A 6,000-nucleotide genomic window follows, 5' to 3' on the forward strand; every position below is an offset into this window, starting at 1 on the left:
CGCCGACAGCCGCGTGAAGAATGTCCCCTGTTCTACATTAGGTGCGTAGATGGAGGCTATGACGATCTGCTGCCCGTCAAGCCTGCCCTGTATGAAGACGTAGCGTCCCTCAGTGTCAACATTGCTGTGTGTTAGTGCAAACGGGACCCCGGGCCGGACCCAGATCAAGGTCCCTCTCGCAAATGCTGAGAAGGTCGTGGCAAATATCTGTCCCCTCCAATTACGGCGAAGTGCGGCCACCTCAGTGGCAACTAGGTGTGTCTCCTGCAGCAGTGCAATCTGGAACTGATGCCTTTTAAGGTAGGAATATACCTGGTATCTACGTGAGGGTGTGTGCATGCCCCTGACATTCCAGGTACAAAATTTAAACGTAGCCATCAGAGTGCTGATTGCGGCCAAGTACCCAACCCCCCCCCCCCAGCCCCCCGCCCGCCCCACCCGCACCCGCACAGCAGCAGCGAACAATGAGCATTGTCACCCCACGCCCCCTCCCACAGTCCCAAGGATGCACGCAATAGCAGGTCAGTACCAACACTAGTCTCAAAAGGTAGAACTTGAACATAAACATAATACCAAAAGGGCAACAACAAAAACAAGTCGTCGCCCAAATGCTCTATCGAGCTCAATCAATCCGTAAGTTCAATGGGGGGATGACTAAATACAGCACTTGAATTAAACAAGGTAGTTCGGTACGCCCAAAGAGCTGTAGTGGCCCCCCTTCCACGGGCAGTGGGCCAAAAGGGCGCTAGGAGTCAGTTATAGCGTCTGTAGCCAGGACCGGTTCCCAGTGTCACTTGACCCGGACAGTTGGTCCCATGGCGGGATCACATCTTTTATTCCCCCGGGGGAGGGGCACTCACCTCTAGGGGTCCGTCCACCCCTCCAAAGTTATGATCCCGGTGGCGCTCCAGCGGGATAGCCCCGGCCCCTCACCCGGTGCTACGGCGGCTCCGCGGCAGTCCGGTGGGCGGGGTATTCGGTAGCAAAGCACAGACCCCGGAGAAGGTGACGTTTATGGCTGCCAGGGCCTCCAGTAGCGCCAATGTGGGCCCCTGATCGGGCCATCCGTGGGGGTGTGCTGACTGGTCCATTATGCGAGACATGTCGGTCCAGCCAGGGCTGGGTAGGGGAGGATTGCTTACGATATCAGATCTGACGTTTGGGGCGTGACGTCAGGTAGGCCCTCTGGGTTCGAGTCATCTGGCAGACCGAACATGTAGTCGCCGTTTTCGCTCCCGCGTGAGTGCGGGCTGGTGTTGGAAAGCAGGATAGGTGATTGTGACCCGCTGATCGCAGCTGTTATGCGGACGGCTTCCAGTTGTTCATTCTGAATTTGCTCCGGGGTTGGGCCGATTTCCGTTGCCATGGTCGGTGACTCGGCCCTCGAGGTGTGTCGTTGTCTCCGCCTGCGAGCGCCACGATTCCGGCGCTGTTCCCTCGGCACGGGCCCAGGGTTCGTGTCTATTCCCGAATCCAGCCATGCCATCGCCGCCTCTGGGGTGTCGAAGAAATGGGTCTTGTCCAGTGCCACCACTCTGAGGCGTGCCGGAAACAACAGCGAGTATTTGAGAGCCAAGCGTCTAAGTCGTTGCTTCACTGCGAGGAAGGATTGACGTCTTCGTTGAACTTGTATGGTATAATCGGGGAAGAACATCACCTTGGCGTTGTCCACTTGTATATTAGACAGTTGGCATCTCGGTCGCGGTAGTTCAACACCCGCATGAACATCGGCCTCGGGTTGGAGCCTTCCGGGGGTGGGCGGGATGGCACTCTGTGTGCCCGTTCCACTACAAAGTGCGGCGACAGCGTGCCTTCTGGTAGGAGCTCTCTGAGCCAGGTCTCCATGTGTTCCGCCGTCTCTCTCCGTTCCCATCGTTCCGGCAGGCCCACTATGCGCACGTTGTTCCTTCTGGCCCGTCCTTCCGCGTCCTCTGCCCTATCCTCAAGGAACTCCACCCGGTTGAGTAAGTCCTGGACGTGTCTGTCCGTCTGCGCCAGTTTGGGTGTGGTCTCCGCCATCGTGTGTTCCAGGGTCGCGGTGGGGTCGGTCACTTTCTTGTGGTCTGCCCGGAGAAGTGTCAGATCCACGGCCACCTTGTCGATCCTGTTCTCCAGCGACGTACGGGTCAGCTGCATGGATTCCTCCAGGCGCTCCATGGCTGCCAGCATAGTGTCCAGTTTGGATGCAGTTTGGTCCGCCTCTACGGTTTTCACCATTTTCCCTTTGCCAAGTGTCCCTCCTGTGCCAGTCTTTGCCCTGGTCCCCCCTGACATGTGGGAGGTCTTTGCGGCTGGTCAGTCGGGTGGGTATGTCCCCGCAATGCGTGGCGGAGGGACCGGTGTGTGCGAGTCTCCCGGTCAGGTCCTCTGTCGCTCTTGTGGCGAATGGCGTGCGGCCGTAGGCGGGGGAAGGCCACCCCACCGCAGGGCTCCAGGGTTCCGCGTTATGCAACCGACTGGGGAGGACGAGGTGGTTGCGCAGTAACTGTCATATGAACACCCAGGTGTGGCGGTCAGTGCCGTGTCAGACCTGATTGCTGGTCGCCTCCTGTCTGCGCCACGTGGCGGCCCGGCGGGCCGGAACTGCAGGCCTCTCCTGGTGAGTCCGTCCACTGGGTCCGGGAAGACGCACCCCGCCGGCCGATGCCAGGCGCCACCCAGCGCCGCCTGGGGGTCTGCGTTGTCTGGCACAAGCCCGGTAGGGGTGGGGGGTGCGCGTTGCAAAATCTTCGTGTCTGCACCGGGCCGGGAGAGCCTCTCAGGGCTGGGCCGACTATCAGTGAGGGCCGATGTGGTGCGGCCTCAGTGTGCGTGTGGCGCGGTTCAGGCCCCTCGGTGCCAGGTGGGTCCGGTGATGATCTGTGACGTCTTCTGCGAGGCGGACATGTGCAGAGGCCCGAGAGATAGGGCCGTGCAGTCTCTGGCGGTGGTCTGCCGGGCCCAGGGGTGACGGTGTCTGTGTGGGCCTCGTGGCGGCCCGGCTCGGTGATCCACCGGTGTCTGTCCAGCCGGGGTGGGCGGTTCTGGTGCCAGTGGGTAGGATGGGGCGGTGATACAGACCGCTACGGGCTGTCTCGGCGTGGGTGTTCGCAGCGCCTGGGGCCCTCGTGCGGTTGGGCCGCTGGAGGTGTTCGGTATCGTGTCGCAGGTTCCCTTCCTGGGCCGGGCCGATGTCAGGGCGGCAGGCGGGTCAGGGGGGGTCCAGCGGACTGTGCTGGGTAGCGTACGTGTTAGGCCGGCAGGGCCTTGGGTCGATGGTGCCAAGGTGGGTCTCTGGTCAGTTTCGCGCACTCACCCCCTGGTAGCCACGGAGCTCGGCGGGGTATCCCCAGTGTAGGCAGACGGGGCAGGCTGATCTCGTGGCCCTCCGTGAGCTCAGGCGGCGAGCCTCTCGCTGGTGTCCGAGGCCCCTGCAGGGTTTAGTCGCTGTGGAGTTTCCGATGTATGGGACGTGGTCCGGGTTCCACGCTGGATTGCGCACTGTAGGCCACTCGCCGTGCGGCCTACTCCGCAGGGCCGGATCCCCGGCCTCAGGTAGTTGGGGTCGCCGGCCGGAAGTGCGCTTTGGGCGGTCAGCCGTCAGGGTCGCTGCCGGTCGGAGGGTCAGGTGCTCCGATTCGCCTGGAATTCGCACTGGAGGTGGGTCGGGTACCCGGGTACACTCGGTCCGAGTTTGGGCCCGGTTCCGCCAGAAAATGCAGGATAAATGGCCCGTGGTAGGGGAGCTTCACTTGGAGCTCAGCCCGAGCACGTCCTCTCACATCGCGTGCTTGGCCACGCCCCTCGCAAAAGATATATGATGCCAACCATTTAAAAGCCTTAAGGGAAGGTAAGAACAAGGAACATACTGAAATGAACTTATAGAAGCTAGACTTGAAAAGGTATTTTTTAAAGGACGGGAAAAATAAGGGACATGCTATAAGTAACAGTTGAATCACTTTCAAAAAGGAAACACCAATTATTATGACATATCTGAATTTACCATGTAACTAGAGGGAAGGTAAGAAAAATGGAACATGCTAATAATTCAGGACAACCACTTCAGTTTGCCTAAGGGAGGGGTAAAGAAAAAGGATCATCTATTTATTCAAAAGAAAACGGTACTTAACACCCAAGACTAAGGAGGAGGGGAGAAAATGGAGCAAGCTAATAATGACAAGTTCACGACTTGGTATTTTGTCACAAAGGAAAGGGAAAGAAAAGGAACATGTGCGATTATAACTTCAGCAAGATTAAGGGAAAGATAAGAAAAAGGACGCAAATGTACTATTTGTTTCCCTCACAGATTTATATTTACCTAGATCGGAGTGAAGACCAACCCTGGCCACGGGTCAGTTAAAGATAGAAACCCCGAAAGTTGCAAACGCCAGTAAGCCAGCAAGTGCAGGTCATAGACAGGACAGGAAAGCCAGATTTGGATCAGAACCGGACCACCAAACTTGAGACCAGCACCCGCAGTTCATTTGCAACGCCTGCGCTACACCCTCTCTGCAGCTATCAGTCAGAACCCCGATTGGGTTATCGGTTTCCCCAGCAAAGTGCTTCGCCAGCACTTCAGGTCCCAAAACCCCGATTGGGTCAGCGAGTCTTCTGACAGAGTGCTCCGCAGCACCTCTGTTCTCGATCAGCTATTGAGTGCGTTGGGTCAGTGACAGGTCAGCTATTCGGACAAGTCGGACAATTTCTCTAGCTAAACCTAGGCTAGTTATACTATTTTCCAGGTCAGTGTACCACCCCCAAATGTTGCAAGTGTAAGGATCCCCAATTTCGATTGGACAGAGGAAAAGGACAGCTCATCACACCACCTACATTTTGAACTTTCTCAGGCTCCTCATTTGAATTTCGTATACGCCCCTTGAATTTCAGGTTCTCATGACATATGCTTTATATAAAACAATGGTAAATTTAACATTGTATGCAATGTTATAATTTCAGCACAGTTCAGCTTCTTCGACTAGGTGAGAGTTGTCTTCCCAGGCCCATCTTGGCTGGAGTTGCCATCTGGCTGGGATTCAATGTCAGATGATTTTAGCCCTCCTCTTATAGCGTGCCGTGTGCAAAGGACTTTCAAAATGGAGTATTCCCGTCTCTCAGGCCCAAAGTTTTCGATACATGAAAGGTAAAAGGAAACAGTCTTAGAACACAGAATAAATGACTTCACTGTATACCATGAGTCCCTACACTACTCCCATTACTTTATAATAAACTATAGCATTAAGATTAAGTAGGATTGAATAGCTTAGCAAAAGCAGCAATGCAAGCTTCTCGCATGTGAGAACACAAAGCAGCCATCTTAGCTCTACTGCGCAAGTGCAAACAGTTTCCCACCAAGACAACTAATACGTCACGTCACATGGGTATGACCGACGCATACGCTGTCTAAATTCCCACGTAGCAGCAGCCATTTTAGGTTGCAAGCGTATTAACATTAGTAAATACATAAGCAAGCTTCACTCAGATACCCCCGTGTTAAGGGAAAATATGCAAATTAGTAAAACAAACATGTTGGTTATATAATTAACATTATTCGAGGTTCATGAGTACAAGCACGTCGCTTTACGTGCGAATCCTTGCTCCATCAAAGCCACCCGAGATTTAGATGTATATAAACCAATGCTCCACCTCATACCAATCTACTCCTGGACAGACACATAAATGTAATGGGATGTCTTCACACACTACCAGGGTCATGCTACGTCATAGGACTCCCCACGCTCTTCAAAAACCCGGTTACAGCTGGGTTCACGGAGGCACTTCTACTTAAGAATGGACCTGTGAAATATAAACATTAAAAACCAATGTGATAATGCAACCTGACTTTTATGTTTCCATGGAATACCACTTTGTATTAAAAACCAATCATGGGAATAAGGGTTATTAGTACCCCATTACCAAATATACAGTTAACATGTTTCAGCCCAATGGCTCATGTGAGTCCATGGCATTCTTCAGGACAGACACACAGGATCCAAGCGTGGCCACTGCAGATGTGCGTACCAC

The sequence above is a fragment of the Lissotriton helveticus genome, chromosome 3_1 (assembly GCF_964261635.1).
Source record: "Lissotriton helveticus chromosome 3_1, aLisHel1.1, whole genome shotgun sequence".
NCBI classification, from domain to species: Eukaryota; Metazoa; Chordata; class Amphibia; order Caudata; family Salamandridae; genus Lissotriton; species Lissotriton helveticus.